The sequence below is a fragment of the Sciurus vulgaris genome (assembly GCF_902686455.1).
Source record: "Sciurus vulgaris genome assembly, chromosome: 2".
NCBI classification, from domain to species: domain Eukaryota; kingdom Metazoa; phylum Chordata; class Mammalia; order Rodentia; family Sciuridae; genus Sciurus; species Sciurus vulgaris.
Window position 1 is genome coordinate 202,500,774 of NC_136462.1, and position 17,740 is coordinate 202,518,513.

Below are 17,740 nucleotides of genomic sequence, written 5' to 3' on the forward strand. Positions count from 1 at the left end.
TGCTGTCCAGGCGAAGCCACGGGCCAGGAGCCAGAGTCGGGGACTCAGAGGCTGGAGAGTGCAGCCGAGGGCCAAGAGGCAACTCCCTGTTACACAGGCAGAGGGACCCAGCACCACCAGCTAGCGGTGTCCTTCCCTGGAGAACTGGGTCTGCGGATGCAGCTTCCACCAACTGGAAGATGGAGATCCAGAGCTGAGCACCAGCGATCTGGGATGCAGCTCCTGGCCCTGTCTGGAGAGTGTGAGTGTGCAGGGGCAACTGGACTTCTGAGCCCAGAGCCTCAGATCTTGCACTGACAGCAAATCGGGGCACAGCAGCTGGACTGGCAGCAGCAGGGCTTGCAACAGCTGGACTGGCAGCAGCAGGGTTTGCAACAGCTGGACTGGCAGCAGGGCTTGCAGCAGCTGGACTGGCAGCAGCAGGGTTTGCAACAGCTGGACTGGCAGCAGCACGGCTTGCAGCAGCTGGACTGGCAGCAGGAGGACCCACAGCCTGAGGAGCAGCAGGGCGTGCAGCAGCTGGACTGGCAGCAGCTGGACTTGCAGCCCCCACAGGAGCCACAGCCCCCCTTGGAGCCCCCACAGGAGCCACAGCCCCCCTTGGAGCCCCCACAGGAGCCACAGCCCCCCTTGCAGCCCCCACAGGAGCCACAGCCCCCCTTGCAGCCCCCACAGGAGCCACAGCCCCCCTTGCAGCCCCCACAGGAGCCACAGCTGGAGCAGGAGCAGGCTGGCACGCAGCAGCACACGGGCTTGCAGCAGCACACGGGCTTGCAGCAGCACACGGGCACACAGCAGCTGGAGCCACAGCCCCCACAGCTGGAGCCACAGCCCCCACAGCTGGAGCCACAGCCCCCACAGCTGGAGCCACAGCCTCCAGAGCAGCCACAGCAGCCCATGGTTCTGGTGGTGGAGGTGGAGGGTGGTGAGAGGAGCAGGTGCAGAGGGAGGAGAGGAATGTGGAGACCCCTTTCCCGGCAGCCTTTATATACCTGTATGCAGGTTGTCCCAAGCACACATGCCCTTCTGTGTGTGTTTATGCTGTAGTGACAGGGAAGTCCTGTTTGCTGTCTACTTTCAAATACATGCCACAGTTCCGGCTCACTCTGGCTCCTGGCATTGCCCTCGGACCCGGACCCCCTCTGTCTTCCCCCTGTCTACTGCACGTTCAGGTCTGACTTGTATCCTAACTCCAGGCTCTTTGGGCTCATTTTTATTCAGAAACAAGCCTTTTCTACGCAGTCCACTGGAGCTCCCGGCCTCTGTGTGGTCTTCCCACACTGTAATTACCGGGCTCCCTAATGTACTTCAGTGCCTAAAGCTCCAGTTCCTCCTCTGTTGCTCCTCTGCCTCCCCTCCCTCCATGCCTCGCCCCTCCCCTCCCTGCCGAGCTCCGCCCCTCGCCCCCTCCCTCCCCATCCCCCTCTCCCTCTGCTCCCTCCCATCCCCCACCCCCCCTCCCCCCCCCAGCCCCCTCCCTTCCCCCTACCTCTTGTAGATTTTGTTTTGTTCAGTTGTTGATGGACCTTTATGTACTTACTTATCTTGTTTTTAAATTATTTGTTAGTTGTTACTGATCCTTTTTTTTGTGAATCATTAAGTTTAATCGTTGGTACGAAAATCACAATGCAGTGATGAAATAGATTCAGAGCTCCCAGATTGTTTGCCACCAGCTGGGGTCCCCCGCCACCCCAGCAGAACCCCCATCATCCCGTGGCCCAGAGCCTGCCTAATCCTTGTTTAATGTTTCAAAGATGCCGTCGGACACAAGACATCCTCATTCCAGGCTGTAAACTACCAACAGCTCTGCATGCAGCTGGAATCATTGCAATTTGTTTTTAAAGCAGAGGAAAGAATGGTCCAACAGTATTGTGTTTTATGGAGCTTTAAGAATCCCATATCACTAATTGAATTACAACCTTCATCCAGGCCGCTTAAAGGTGTTTACACAGCCAGGTGTGCTCAGCCCTAGGCTTTATGTCACTGCCCACCTCCTTTCTTTAATCGTCTTCATGTACACGCGGTGCTGAGTAGGGAACCCAGGGCCTCAGCCCAGCCCTGCCCCTGGTCCTTGTGTCTCCGCGTTGCACATGGACACCACCGAGAAGCAAAAGGGTGCTGCAGACAGGAAGAGAAAAGGCCGCCGGCCCCCCCGGACATCCCGCGGCTTTAAACTGGAGTCTTTCCCCATTCACTCCATAGCTTCTCTTTTACCTTTTCGTGTCAAATCGCTGGTTGGTTGTCCGCTGGCTCTCCCGTGTCACCGGCCCGTGCGCCAGGCCAGCCCAGCCGCGCGCGGGGCTTGGCCGTCCACCTCGTGCCCACCTCGGGCGACTCCTGGGAGTCCTCGGGCGGCGCCCGTCCCGGGCACCCGGGCAGCGGTCTCCTCGGGCCCTCGGACCCGCCTCCCCTCCAGGGCTCCCTGCGCTTCCCTCCCAGCTGGGCTCCTGGGGCTCTGGCGCTGTGTCGTGGCCCGGCCCAGCCCGCCGCTCCCTGCAGGTGCTGCTGCCCGACGCGCGTCGCTGTCCCTGAGGACCCCTGGTTCTCCCGGCACGTCCTCCGTGGCTTCTTGAGGAGGAAGCAGGGCACACGCGCCCTTGGAGAGTCCGCGGTTCTGAGCGGAGTGCGCCTTTGACCGCGGACTCGCGGCGCGTGGGGCCGGCCGCGGAGGGAGGTGGCGGCCTGCGCTCTGCGAAGGCGGGTCCTCCGCGCGTCCCGGGGCCTCGGGCTGCTCCAGGGCACCAGGGTCTGGGGCATCTCTGCGCCTGCCCGCAGAGCGCCTGGCCCGGGAGGGGCCTCTCTGCCTCTCTGAGGCCGGGGGCCTGGGGGACCCCTGGCCCTTCCCCCGGCCCCTCCTGGCTCCCCTGTGGCTCAGCCAGGGACTTGGGTGCGGGCGCTCCGCCTGGGCTGTTCCCTCCCTCGCTCCGTCCCCGCATTTCTTCTGTGTGCTGGCTGGGATCATTACTGATCTTTTTTAATCATAAAGTTTAATCATGGTTCAGAAAAGAACTGAATAACTTTCTATGGAAAAGTATATTGACATGCGGAGACCGCAGTTATTGGGGGTGAGGGCAATGGTAACTTAAATCGCCCTATTTTCTATTCTGAAAGTGACAAAAAGTCCCCTTTCCACTCTGATTATAGAGACACATGAGCCGCCCTAGAAGAGAGACCCCGCCGGCTACTAGAAGAAAAGGTAGGCGCAGCATCTCACCGGGTTGGCCTGGGACCTGACTTCCTCAACAAGACCCCTAAAGCACAAGACGTTAAACCAAGAATCGATAAATGGGATGGACTCGGGCTAAAAAGCTTCTCCGCAAAAGAAGCGACCAAAAACGCTAAGAGAGAGCCTACAGATTGGGAGAAACTCTTTACCACATGCACCTCAGGTAAAGCACTAATCTCCAGGATATACAAAGAACTCAAAACACAACACCATGAAGACAAATAAACCAATCAATAAATGGGCTAAGGAACTGAGCAGACACGTCACAGAAGAAATACAATTCATCAACATCATATGAAAAACTGTTGAAAAACTAGCAATCAGAGAAAATCAAAACTAAGATTTCATCTCACTCCAATGGGAATGGCAATTATCAGGAATACAAGCCACAGTAAATGTTGGTGAGGATGTGGGGAAAGGGTCACTCATACATTGCGGGTGGGATTGGACCCAGCTATCCCACTCCTAGGTTTACACCCAAAGGACCTTAAAGCCAGCATACTACAGTGACACAGCCACATCCACGAACCGATCTCTTCCCGGCTGCGTTCCAGGCCCTTCTTCTTTCTGTCTGACAGCATTTTCATCTATATCTTCATGTTCTGAGAGTAAACTTCCCTTATGTGCACCTGTCCTTACACTAGCCAGGAGTGTCAATGGTCCCAGGATAACCAGGAGCGAATACTCCAGCCTTCCGCACGGAGGATCAAAGAACTCAGTCTCCACCCCTGCACGGGGACTGCCAGCTGGCAATTGGCATTTTGTGGCCCATTAGTCTCCAGCGCTGCCCCTTCCCTGGACTCCTCCTCAGCAAGAGAAACTTCCACTGTGCCTGCGACATTGTGGGTCCTACTCTGATTCAAATGCAGAAGCTCACAGGAGCGCCTGCTCCCATCATGCCACCGTGAGTCACACACCGCCAGCGATGGTGCTTCGAAAACCCACCCAGAATCAGGAAATGCACTCAGGGAGCTCCAGAGAGTGGTGAGCCCTTTGCAGGAGAGAAGAGGCTCCTAGCTGCTGTCAGGTCTCCTGGGGTGGAGAAAGGCCAAGGTGGCCCTGGACAGAGGCAGGGAGAGGCTGCTGAGTGTTGGGGACACTGTAGGTGGCGCGAGAGGGCTGTCCTGACAGACTAGAATCCAGAACGTGCCCCATGCAGAGGACCCAGGGTGGTAGTCACCTGGGACTCTGCCCCTGGATCTGGGAGGGGCACGCCAAGTCCTAGGGGACTGTGAAAGGGCCCTTGGGAATGCTTGGGGCAAGGTGCCATGTCAGGATGAGGCAGGCAGTGAGCAGAAAGAAGCCCCTGGAGGCATTCCAAGCTTTCAGGTGACTGGAAGAAATGCAGGGCTGCCCGAGCAGGGGCAGAAGAGAGGCGGGAGAGAGGAATGGGCACTTACCAGCAGCCCAAGATCCTGGACTCCTGAGAATGGTGACTTCAGTAGTGAGATGGACCCGTCGAAGTCATCAGGGGCCACAGAAGCCTGGGGAGCAAGGGCCCTGAGGATCTGCGCTCACCAGAACATTGCAAGGAACAGAGGAATCTTTCCTGGAACTTTCTGCCCCCAGACATGGTGGGGAACATGACTTTGATCATGACTAACTTGGGCCAGGAATCCCAAAAGAGCCCACAGACCAACACTGAACACAGAGCATCAGAAAGAGTGCGAAATGTCCCACCCTTGGGGGCAGCACGGGCTGCCCCGAGGTGCAGAGAGGAAACAGTACCAGTGGGAAGCACGTGACAGGGTCAGGTGAAGTGTGTGTTGCTCTAACCAAGACACATGACCCTCCCTGGGGAAACAAGAGCAGACTCCAGGAAGTGGCCGTGGGACCAGCCCACACCTGACCCCGGGCAGGTACATAAAGGCCGGGCTCAGGAGCTGCACCCCACACTCCTCCCTCTCCACCTGCTCCTCTCACCCACTCCACCTCCACCACCAGAACCATGGGCTGCTGTGGCTGCTCTGGAGGCTGTGGCTCCAGCTGTGGGGGCTGTGGCTCCAGCTGTGGGGGCTGTGGCTTCCAGCTGTGGGGGCTGTGGCTCCAGCTGCTGTGTGCCCATGTGCTGCTGCAAGCCCGTGTGCTGCTGCAAGCCCGTGTGCAGCTGCGTGCCAGTCTGCTCCTGCTCCGGCTGTGGCTCCTGTGGGGGCTGCCAGTCCAGCTGCTGCAAACCTGCTGCTCCTCAGGCTGTGGATCCAGCTGCTGCCAGTCCCAGCTGTTGCAAGCCCTGCTGCTGCCAGTCCAGCTGCTGCAAACCCTGCTGCTCCTCAGGCTGTGGGTCCTCTTGCTGCCAGTCCAGCTGCTGCAAAACCCTGCTGCTCCTCAGGCTGTGGGTCCTCCTGCTGCCAGTCCACCTGCTGTAAGCCCTGCTGCTGCCAGTCCAGCTGCTGCAAACCCTGTTTGCTCCTCAGGCTGTGGATCCAGCTGGCTGCCAATCCAGCTGCTGCAAACCCTGCTGCTCCTCAGGCTGTGGGTCCTCCTGCTGCCAGTCCACCTGCTGTAAGCCCTGCTGCTGCCAGTCCACCTGCTGTAAGCCCTGCTGCTGCAGTCCAGCTGTTGCAAGCCCTTGCTGCTGCCTGTCCAGCTGCTGAGCCCCGTGTGCTGCTCATGCCTGCTCTCAGGCCTTCCAGCCACAGAGGTACACGCGTCCCTGCTCCCAGCTGGGGCTTCTTCATTGGTGGCTTGTCACATCACAGCTCGGTCTGGGAAGCAGAACCTGAGTAAGGGGTCTGACTGGGGCCATTTGGTGGGAGGAGCTGGGACGAGAGCCCTGGATCACACTGGTGCCTGCAGTGTTGGCACAGAAGCCCGAGTGTTAAGCAGGTCCCATCCGCCAGCACCGGGCGGGGGCTGTGTCCAGGAGGCCTCCTCCACCATTCGGCCACCACACATGGCTGGCAGTCTCCGGGCTGGTCTTGGTCAGCACAGTGAAGAGGTCCTGGACGGTGAGCTCCCCCAGAGCTGATGACAGGGTTGGCACATGGGAATTTCTGGGCCCTGTGTCTGAGTGTCAAAGACCCTCAGAGGCATGAGCACAGCCAGTGTCAACTCCCGGCCTCACACTCACTGCCTGCTGCCCCAGGAGAAGAGCCACGTGGACCGGCTGCGTGGAGCCTGGTTTCCAGCCCAGTCGACCTGCAGCAACGCAGCCCCCGAGGCCTCCCTGGGCCTGCCCTCTCCAGGGGCACCAGGTTGCCCAGAGATCCTGCCCTGGCTCTTCATGGGACACTCCCCTTTCATGCTGCTTGCTCCCCCTGGTGGTCCCTGTCCCCTGTAGCAGTCTGAAAACCCTGCCTTGCCCTTCCTGCCCTCACTACTCACCCCTGCCCTCTGTACCTCCTGACCCTGAATATTCCCCACCACCCCACCTGCTACCCTTCCTTGCCCCTCACTCCTCTGCCACTCCCTTCCCCAGTCCCCCCTGCCCTTCCTCAACCCCTCAGCCCCGCTCTTTCCTGTCACCCACCATTGCCCTTCCCACCCCCCACCTGCTACCCTTCCTTTGCCTGACACCCCTGCCCATCCCCTGCCCCAAGGCCTCCCACACCCCTACTGGGCACTTCCTCCACTCTCCTCTGTTCCCAGTCCACTCCCTCCCCCATCTGCCATCTGCTGGATGGGCCACCCTGTGGAGACCTACAGGGTCTCCCCCCTGAGGACTTGGGATGTTTCTGCACCCTCTGGGGACATCTCAGGAACGCCCTGTCCAGCCCCGTAACCACCTACTCTAGTGACTGCCTCAGGGCCAGATCAGACCCCAGAGAATAAACCTCTCTTGCCCCAAATCCTGCTCTCTCCTCTGGTTCTTTCCCTGAAAATACCCCTCCCCACAGTCAAGGTTGTTGTGCTTTTTCCGAAACCCCTCAGATCTTCCCACTCTGACCCTCTGTCCACTCAACATGCACTGCGTGGTTTGAGGCCCCAGTGGGGGTGGTCGGGTCCTGGGGTGGCTGAGGGCCAGCCTCCGCCAGGGCCACTCCGCAGGGCTCTCAGGACGCCTTGAGGGAGTCTAGGGAAGGAAGAAGGTGAGGACAGTGGGCTTTAGAGGGGGTGGGCCTGATGGGCCCGACCTGTCCCCAGATTCTGCTGTGGAGCGTCCCCAGGACCTCAGATGTGACAGCACTAGGAAGTGCGTCCCTGTAGCGTCACTGACTTGAGGGGAGGCTGTCAGGGTGGCCCTCATCCAAATGACCGGGGTCCTCAGAGGAGGCCCTCATAGAGACACACCGAGGACCACGCTGAACACAGAGGACACTCCACCCCAGGAGCCGGGCCGTGGCCATGAGCTGCTTGCAGTCGGGCAGCCTGGGGCCGGCCAGTGGGAGGGCTTGGAGGGGCCTGGAGGGGCCTGGAAGGGGCCTGGAAGGGGTCGGGGCTTGTGACCCCGGGAGCCTGCACTCAGCAGGGACTCGGAGGGTGGAGGGGACGCTTCCTGGCAGGAAGGGATGGCCCAGGAGTCCAGCTTGGAGGGTCAGGACCCAGGGAGATCCTCCAGGCCTGGCAGAAGCCACTTCCCCTGGAGAAGGACCGGCAGGCTTTGGTCAGTTCTCCACAGTAACTGAAAGCAGCTACCTGAACTCAGGTCTAGAGGATGTGCGTCCAAGAGCCCGAGGAGGCAGGTCCTCCAGACCCCTGGGCCTGTCACATCATGGAGGAAGCAGGTGCAAGAGGAAGAGGAAGAGATCCCAGGTGAGAGAGGAAGCCAGAGGGGGAAGAGGTCCAGAGCCAGGGCTGCCCTCTGAGGGCAGAGCCCTCAAGACTTGGTCTCCCCCACGAGGCCCCACCTTTCTAATGCCTGCCTCCTCCACCCCACTCGCTGGTACCAACCCCCAGTGGTGGACTCTGGGGGGACGCACTCCAGCCACCTGCACACCACGCAAGGCCCTATAACTGCTCCCACTTCCCGAGCAGGGCGGCTGGAGCACGGGCTAGAAGCGGCCATGTAGCAGGAGACCCAGTAGCCCCAGGGGTGGACAGAGGGAGAGGGAGGGTGGGGAGGCAGAAGGAGGCCAGCTGCCTGCCGGTCAGCAGCACCTCTGAGATGAGGAGGGAGGGGCGAGGGGCAGGAGGGAGCAGAGAGCACACCTGGCCTCAGCTCTGCAGGACACACGGGAAGTCCCTGAGGATCTGCTCAGGGCTGGGCAGCAGCAGGCAGAGGGACGCCAGCCCCCAGAGCAGCCCAAGCCTGAAGTCAAGGGAGGCTGGGACAGGGGGAGGAGGGAGGTGGCAGACATGGAAGACGGACCTCCCAACAGAGAGAAGGAACCCACCTCTGCAGATGCTGCAGAGGGAGAGAGTCCAGGCGGAGGTGGGGAGCCTGCCAGAGGGAAGGAAGCCAGCCGAGAGCCCGGGGGACAGCGCCGGTCACTCAGCCCACAGCCAGAGAAGCAGACAGTGAACAGCACCACGACACTGTGGCCTCGGCGGCCAAGGTCCGAGGCCGGCCTCCGGGGCAGGTGGGAGCAACGGGGACGGAATTCACCCAGGCCATGGAAGATTCTGCCACCACTCTTGGAAAACAGTGTGGCCGTTTCCCGTGCCACCCCTGCCACCCGGCTGCCCAGCCCTGGTGCCTACCTGAAAGCAAGGGAAGAACTGGTCACCAACAGACGGTGACACAGACGTCCTTGGCAGAGGCCCTCCAAGGCCCGAGTGCAGGCCCAGCAAACGCCCTGGCTGCATGTGAACCTGAAGGAAAGGCGTGAAGGGCCCAGAAAGCAGAGGGTCACGTGGGCTTCCACAAGCCTCGCGTCATTGCGCACAGAGGCCTCAATGCCAGGAGAGCAAAAGGCTCGGCCCTCGGTTTGTAGAGGACCTGAGCCCGGCCCCAGGACGCAGGAGGGCTTCATCAGGAAACTAGCAACTAATCCCTTGCCTCGGTTTCTCTCCTTGTTTCTTTTTAATTTAACTTAATCATCTCTTTTTCTGTTCTACCGGGGTCACACGTGGCAGGAGCAGGGGCTGGGACAGGACCTCGGGTTGTGGGAGCCACCGTTCTTTGTCCTCCACACGGCAAGCAAAACACACTCCCCCTTCCAGCACCTTCAAAGCACCAACAACCCCAAACAGAAACCACATCTGAACAGCAGGAGCTACGAAAGCCCAGCCTCCCCAGCTGTGTCTCCTGGGGAGGCACTGGAGAGGCTGCAGGTGCCCCCGCTGGGCTCCACAAAGGCAGAATGTGGTTGCTCCCAGGAGCTTGGTGGCACAGGTGCTCCCCTCAGCAGAGGCCACCGTCCTTCCTGAGTGTGCAGTGCCACGTGGCTGTGCCGTCTGTCACAGCAGGCCCCAAACTCAGGTGTCAAGTCTGTGTGGTTGCCATGTGGTGGGTGGTTTGGACCATCAGAAGCTCCTCCTGTATGTCTGGAGGCAGAAGCCTAGGTACAGCGATCACTGGCCTCCTCCAGGGAGCCTCCAGGGGAGAGGCTGCTCTTGGCTTCCAGCATTTCGCTGCAGAGGGCACTTGAAGCCAAAAGGTGCAGTCTCCACCTGCCTGGCCCTGTGGCCACCTCCTCTCCATGCACCTCCTTCCTCTCTCTTGTGCACTGGTGGGACCCATCCAATGACCAGGGCCACGTCCCCATCTCAAGGTCCGTACAGTCATAGCTGTTGGCATAGAGAGTCAATGTACACAAAGCTGGCAATTGGTTACGCAGTCCCTCTGAGGCTGACTCCTCGTCTGCTGCTGGACCTTGAAGTCCATGGAGAGGTCAGGTGGAGGAGGTGCCTGCGTGAGGCAGAGCCCATGAGGATGGACTGGAGCCTGCGTCAACAAAGACCCTTTCCTAATAAGGTAGCACTCGTTTGCAGATCAGCGGATACTCATCGCTTGAGCAATGAGGACATGGAGCTTTTCGGGATCACTAACAGCTGGGACTGTGCACCAAAGCAGAAGGGACCAACTGTCATTCACCAAGTCCTGCGTGCACTCTGCCTGCTCTACACCACATCACCAGAGCCCCGAGTCACGTGTCTGCTGGAGGGCACCAGGAGGCCTGGTCTGGAGGGGTGCAGGGCAGTGGTGGGTGCTGCAGGGGAGGCAGCAGCCCCCTCAGTAGCGCGCACACCATTACTGATGCACCTCTCGCCTCTAGGGGCTCGAGACAGCCGCTGCAGGCCTGTCTGGCTCCCCTGCCCCTGGGCCAAGTGTTTGCATCAGTTCCTTCAGGAGGGACCCTGGCGACCAAGGTCAGAGGCAACAGGCGTGGACTGGGCTCCAGTCCATCCTCATGGGCTCTGCCTCATGCTGGCCCCTCCTGTGGCCTCCTCCACCTGACCTCTCCACGGACTTTAAGGTCCAGCAGCAGATGAGTCAGCCTCAGAAGAACGGCTTAACCAATTCCCAAATTGGTGTAAGTTGATTCAGTGACTCTATGTGTGTGTTTGTGTGTAGCTGTGTATCTCTCTACATCTGAAGTGTGAACATATAACGAGTTGATGTGTGTATACGTATATGTGTGTATAAATAACATGTTTACATAGAGCATGCATACGTATAGAGCATGTGCACATATAGTATCTGTACCCTATACCATGTATTGCAAATACGAATATAGGTGCTTCATGTATGCAGTACATGCATATGTATATATGTGAATGCACGGTATCTGTATGTACATGTGTGTATGTTTACAAAATCTTGTGTGTGCATGCAGAGTGTTTCTATATGTGGTGTGTTTGTATCCATGTATATATTATTTGCGTGTGTGTTGGTATGTACATGTGCGTATGCTTACATATTGTGCGTGCATGCTGAGTGTTTCTACATGTGGCGTGTTTTGTTTACATGTATGTATCATGTGCATGTGTGTGTACATGTGCGTATGCTTACATATAGTGTGTGTACATGCAGAGTATTTCTATATGTGGTGTGTTTCCATACACATATATATCATGTGCATGTGTATGTATGTACATGTGTGTTTGCTTACATATTTGTACCTGCAGAGTGTTTGTATATGTGGTGTGTTTCTATACATGTACATATCATGAGCGTGTGTGTGTGTGTACATGTGCGTATGCTTACATGTTTTGTGTCTACCTGCAGAGTGTTTCTATAGGTGCTGTGTTTGTATCCATGTATATATCATGTGTGTATGTATGTATATGTGTGTATACTTACATATCTTGTGTGTATATGCAGTGTTTCTATATGTGGTGTGTTTTATACATGATATATCACGTGCGTGTGTATGTATGTACATGTGTGTATGCTTACAGATCTTGTGTGTGAATGCAGAGTGTTTCTATATGTGGTGTATTTGTATACATGTATGTCGTGTGTGTATGTATATGTGTGTATGCTTACATATCTTGTGTGTATATGCAGAGTGTTTCTATATGTGGTGTGTTCGTATACATGTGTATACCAGGTGCACGTGTGTGTGTCCTGCTCATTGTGTTCCTCCTAACACCTGTACCGCCCTCTCTCAGTTCTTGCTGAGTGAGCTCGCTCCTGCTCATCCCTCCTGGTCCTTCTATTTACTGGCTCTTGTGGTTTGGATCTGCATGGTCACCAAGCCTCACATATTCAGAGGAGGGTTTCGGGGGAAGTGACTGTATCAGGAGGGCTCTGTCTTCCTCAGTGGATTGATCCATTCACGGCTGAATGGAGTGCTGGGAGGTGGGACTGAGTCGGAGGAGACAGGTCACAGGGGCCTGCCGTGAGCTGAGAAGCTTTCCTCTGCCATGACATTTCTGCCTGGAGTCAGCCAACCATGGGCTCAAACCTCTAAAACCATGAGTCCAAAATAACCGTTTCCTTCCTGAGTTGTTTGTGTGAGGTTGTTTGGTCACAGCACTGAAAGCTGACTAACACAGCAAATCGATACCAGGCGTGGGGTCATTCTGTGCACGTGGTTCAGAAGTCTTTGGAAGTATTTTGTGCAAGGAGTTAGGAAAAATTTTGGAAACAGAAGCTAGAGAAGTCCGGGAATGTTGTAAGCAGAGCTTAGTGGACGATCCTGGCATCATCTTGGGAGGACGTAATGCCAGTGGAATGTAGACAGTAAAGACTATGCCCACGAGGTTTCTGAGGGGAGGAGGACTCTATTGGGAAATGGACTAGAGGCCCCATGTGTTAATCTGGCAAAGAACTGGTCTAGATCTTGCCCATGTTCTGCGGCTTCGTGTGATGCTAAATTTAAAGGTGATGGGCTAATGAATCCAGCAGAGGAATGTGTGCTCCTGACTGCTTTTAGCCAGGTTTGATGTGATGCTCATGAGCAAAAAGCAGATCAGAAGGAATTTTAAAAATCAGTTTGGTCAGAAAGCATGTGTAAAATTGGGGCTGAAGAAGATGTGCTTGCTGCAGAGATCAGTGCCATTAAGGAGAAATCCAAGACTTCGCAGGGGTCAAGGTAAAGATGACTTGAGGGCATCTCAGGATCAGCAAGTCTCCACCCATCGCAGGCTCAAGGGTGTAGAAGAGAAAACTCACTTGAAAGACTGTGTTCAGGAGACAGCTCTGGGCAGCCTGGTCCCACAGGGTCCCCTGGACAGTTGTTTCCCCACGCTCGGCCATCCAGGCTCACGAATGTCCATGTGGGCCTGGCTACCACCCTGGTGGCCAGAGACAGGGGCGTCGTTCACTCGGTTACTGGCTTGCAGGCAAGAAGGAGGTAACCGTCGTGGGGTCATGGAGGCTTCCACCAGGACGACAAAGGAAGACCCAGGAGGCCAGGAAAATAAGTGTCAGGGTCAGAACCCTTTCAGGGAGGAGGGCAATACGTGAAGCTCAGCTGTGAGGGTGAAGCCAGAACTTCCGTGGACAGCCCAGGAATTCAGAGATGCCAGGGATGTTGCACCACTGGCTGAGGAAGCTGCGGGCAGTGAGCAGCACTAGCCCAGGTGAGAGGCCACGTGGGCTGCCACCAGCCAGGCCACAGGGGCTGCCCAAGCCCTTTGTGCTCCACGTTTCACCACCACATGCCAGTTATGGAGCTACAGGACGTGTTGGCTCTGCCGAGTTTCAGTCTCGCTTTGGTCCTGTTCCTGCTTCCAAGCCTGTGCCTGCCTTTGGAAATGGAGTGTTTATACATTGCTTGTTGAAAGCTTGTAACTTGTTTCTAGACTCTTCAATGGGCTTACAGCGAGGAGTTGCCTTGAGGCTTGCAGGAGACTTCAGACTTGAACTTCTTGAGCAATCCAAGGACTGCTAAGACTAGGGGGACCTTGGAGATGGACAGAGTGGAATTTGCATTGAGATGAGTAGGAGCCCTTTGGGGGCCAGGGGTGGAGAGTTATGGCTTGAATCTGGAACGTCCCCCGAGGTTTCATGTGCCCAGAGGTGGGACGTTTGGGAAGTCATTAGATCATGAGGGCTCTGACCTCATCAGGGCATTGGTCCATTCAAGGCTGAATGAACGACTGGGGGCAGGGACGCGTTGGCGGAAGGGTCACGGAAGTGCCCCTGGAGGGTTCACCTTCTCTCTGGCCCTTCCTCTCTCAGGTCTCTGCTTCTTCTGCCATGAGCTCAGTCCATCTCCTCTGCCACACCCTCTGCCATGAAGTCTCGGCCCTGAAGCCAGCCAAACATGGAATGACACTCTGAAATCACAAATCAAAGTAACCCTTTGCTCCTCAGGTGTTGGGGTCGGGAATTGTGGTCACATGGATAAAAGCTGAATAACACACGGCTGAACACGCTTTGGTCCCCAGCTGACCTCCTGGCAGGCAGAACGGTGGCTCCACAACCCAAGGTGGTGTCCCAGCCCCTGCACCTGTGATCATGATTCATACAGCAAAACAGTGCAAGTGAACAGGGGGAGAGGAGGAGGAGGAGGAGAGGAGGAAGAAGAGGAGGAGGAGAGGAGGAAGGAGAGGAGAAGGGGAGGAGGAGAGGGAGGAGAGAAGGAAGAAGAGGGGGAGGAGAGGAGGAAGGAGAGGGGGAGGAGGGGAGGAGGAAGAGGGGGAGGAGGATGAAGAGGAGGGGGAGGAGAGAAGAAGAGAGGGGAGGAGAGGAGGAAGGAGAGGGGGAGGAGGGAAGGAAGAAGAGGGGGAGGAGAGGAGGAAGAGGAGGGGGAGGAGAGAAGGAAGAAGAGGAGGAGAAGGAAAGGAGGAGAGGGAGGAGGAATGGGAGGAGGAAGAGGAGGAGCTTGGAGTCCAGCCCAGGCTCTGGCATGATGCTCGCCAGGCAAGCTCCTTGGGTTTTCCTCTGCAGCAACACAAAGAGAAGAAAAAGAAGAGTGTGTGTCTGGAGCCCAGCGCTCCCGCCTGGCCACTCACCTCACGTGACGCTCCTTCCTCTTCCTCCCCAGGCTGTGGGCAGGCGAGGGGTGCATGCTGCGCTGACTGATAAAGAAGGTCGGCACATCATGGGGTGGAGACGTGAAGCAGCCAGGGCTGGGGGCTGGAGCAGGGATCTCACCTGATCCTAATCCAGCTGAGTTTACAATCCTCCAGTGGCAACGGGAGGCCGTGGGTGTTGGAACGGGGAGGATGGAACCTGCCCTCAACCCTGCCCCCAAGTTAATAAAGGATCCAGGGCAGGGAACCCAGGGCGTAGAGCTCCCCTGGCACTGCTGAGCCCGGAGCTCTGGCCCTCATCCGTGTGAGAGCAGCAAGCACAAGGGAACACCCCCTGAAATTCCCTGAATGCCCAATAGCCTGGCTGCCTTGGCATCGCTACGGTTTTGGTCACTGGCTTTAAAAAGTACCCGTGTGGGGTCCATTCCCAGCTCTCCAGAGAGCCTGAGACTACACAGTGATGGGACCCAGGGTCCAGAAGGAAATGGGCAGAAGGCGGCATGCTGTCAGGACCACGGAGGAGGATTTCAGCAGGCAGGAGGGAAAGGCTCAGCGATGACCTCCATGGAACAAAGAAACACACGGAGAACAGAAGTGGGAGAGAGAGGATTGTTTGTTTACTTATTTATTTGTTTGTTTGTTTATTTATTTTGCGGTACTGGGTTTCGAACTCGGGGGCCTTGTGCTTGTGAGTCAAGCACTCTACAGGCTGAGCGATCTCCCCAGCCCCGAGAGAGGTTTTATTTGAGGACATCAAGGGGTACAGTTCACACTCCACAGAGGAATCACAGAGGGTGGCCAGAGAGGGCCCAGAGGAGGCATCCCTGGGCTGGGCAAACTGCCAGTGGACAAGGCACTGCCAGCTCCAGGGGTGCCCAGGCTGTGGGGGCCTCCACTGTGTGCTGGCCTGTCCAGGCGAAGCCACGGGCCAGGAGCCAGGGAGGTCGGGGACTCAGAGGCTGGAGAGTGCAGCCGAGGGCCAAGAGGCACAACTCCCTGTACACAGGCAGAGGGACCCAGCACCACCAGCTAGCGGTGTCCTTCCCTGGAGACTGGGTCTGCGGATGCAGCTTCCACCACTGGAAGATGGAGATCCAGAGCTGAGCACCAGCGATCTGGGATGCAGCTCCTGGCCCTGTCTGGAGAGTGTGAGTGTGCAGGGGCAACTGGACTTCTGAGCCCAGAGCCTCAGATCTTGCACTGACAGCAAATCGGGGCACAGCAGCTGGACTGGCAGCAGCAGGGCTTGCAACAGCTGGACTGGCAGCCAGCAGGGTTTGCAACCGCTGGACTGGCAGCAGCAGGGCTTGCAGCAGCTGGACTGGCAGCAGCAGGGTTTGCAACAGCTGGACTGGCAGCAGCACGGCTTGCAGCAGCTGGACTGGCAGCAGGAGGACCCACAGCCTGAGGAGCAGCAGGGCGTGCAGCAGCTGGACTGGCAGCAGCTGGACTTGCAGCCCCCACAGGAGCCACAGCCCCCCTTGGAGCCCCCCACAGGAGCCACAGCCCCCCTTGGAGCCCCCACAGGAGCCACAGCCCCCTTGCAGCCCCCACAGGAGCCACAGCCCCCCTTGCAGCCCCCAAGGAGCCACAGCCCCCCCTGCAGCCCCCACAGGAGCCACAGCTGGAGCAGGAGCAGGCTGGCACGCAGCAGCACACGGGCTTGCAGCAGCACACGGGCTGTGCAGCAGCACACGGGCACACAGCAGCTGGAGCCACAGCCCCCACAGCTGGAGCCACAGCCCCCACGCTGGAGCCACAGCCCCCAACAGCTGGAGCCACAGCCTCCAGAGCAGCCACAGCAGACCATGGTTCTGGTGGTGGAGGTGGAGTGGGGGAGAGGAGCAGGTGCAGAGGGAGGAGAGGAATGTGGAGACCCCTTTCCCGGCAGCCTTTATATACCTGTATGCAGGTTGTCCCAAGCACACATGCCCTTCCTGTGGTGGTTTTATGCCTGTAGTGACAGGGAAGTCCTGGTTGCTGTCTACTTTCAAATACATGCCACAGTTCCGGCTCACTCTGGCTCCTGGCATTGCCCTCGGACCCGGAACCCCCTCTGTCTTCCCCCTGTCTACTGCACGTTCAGGGCTGACTTGTATCCTAACTCCAGGCTCTTTGGGCTCATTTTTTATTCAGAACAAGCCTTTTCTACGCAGTCCACTGGAGCTCCCGGCCTCTGTGTGGTCTTCCCACACTGTAATTACGGGCTCCCTAATGTACTCAGTGCCTTAAAGCTCCAGTTCCTCCTCTGTTGCTCCTCTGCCATCCCCTCCCTCCATGCCTCGCCCTCCCCCTCCCTGCCGAGCTCCGCCCCTCGCCCCCTCCCTCCCCATCCCCCTCTCCCTTGCTCCCCCCTCTCCTCCCCCACCCCCCTCCCTCCCCCCAGCCCCCTCCCTTCCCCCCTACCTCTTGTATGATTTTGTTTTGTTCAGTTGTTGATGGACCTTATTGTACTTACTATCTTGTTTTTAAATTATTGTTAGTGTTACTGATCCTTTTTTTTGTGAATCATTAAGTTTAATCGTTGGTACGAAAATCACAATGCAGTGATGAAATAGATTCAGAGCTCCCAGATTGTTTGCCACCAGCTGATGGGTCCCCCGCCACCCCAGCAGAACCCCCATCATCCCGTGCCCAGAGCCTGCCTAATCCTTGTTTAATGTTTCAAAGATGCCGTCGGACACAAGACATCCTCATTCCAGGCTGTAAACTACCAACAGCTCTGCATGCAGCTGGAATCATTGCAATTGTTTTAAAGCAGAGGAAAGAATGGTCCAACAGTATTGTGTTTTATGGAGCTTAAGAATCCCATATCACTAATTGAATACAACCTTCATCCAGGCCGCTTAAAGGTGTTTACACAGCCAGGTGTGCTCAGCCCTAGGCTTTATGTCACTGCCCACCTCCTTTCTTTAATCGTCTTCATGTACACGCGGTGCTGAGTAGGGAACCCAGGGCCCTCAGCCCAGCCCTGCCCCTGGTCCTTGTGTCTCCGCGTTGCACATGGACACCACCGAGAAGCAAAAGGTGCTGCAGCCAGGAAGAGAAAAGGCCGCCGGCCCGCCCCGGACATCCCGCGGCTTCTAAACTGGAGTCTTTCCCCATTCACTCCATAGCTTCTCTTTTACCTTTTCGTGTCAAATCGCTGGTTGGTTGTCCCGCTGGCTCTCCCGTGTCACCGGCCCGTGCGCCAGGCCAGCCCAGCCGGCGCGCGGGGCTTGGGCCGTCCACCTCGTGCCCACCTCGGGCGACTCCTGGGAGTCC

The 17,740-nt window shown here is 57.4% G+C and overlaps 1 pseudogene across 1 annotated transcript in view; it reads right to left on the reverse strand.

Moving 5' to 3' along the window:
• Positions 1–281: 281 nt before the first annotated feature.
• Positions 282–17,740, reverse strand: part of LOC306655391 — a 31,378-nt pseudogene continuing 13,919 nt past the window's right edge. The window contains exons 2-5 of the transcript in view: positions 15,932–16,116; positions 15,682–15,857; positions 4,627–4,710; positions 282–899 (exon numbers count right to left, since the gene is read on the reverse strand). The product of the transcript in view is annotated as an uncharacterized misc_RNA (transcript). The remainder of the gene's footprint in view (positions 900–4,626; positions 4,711–15,681; positions 15,858–15,931; positions 16,117–17,740) is intronic.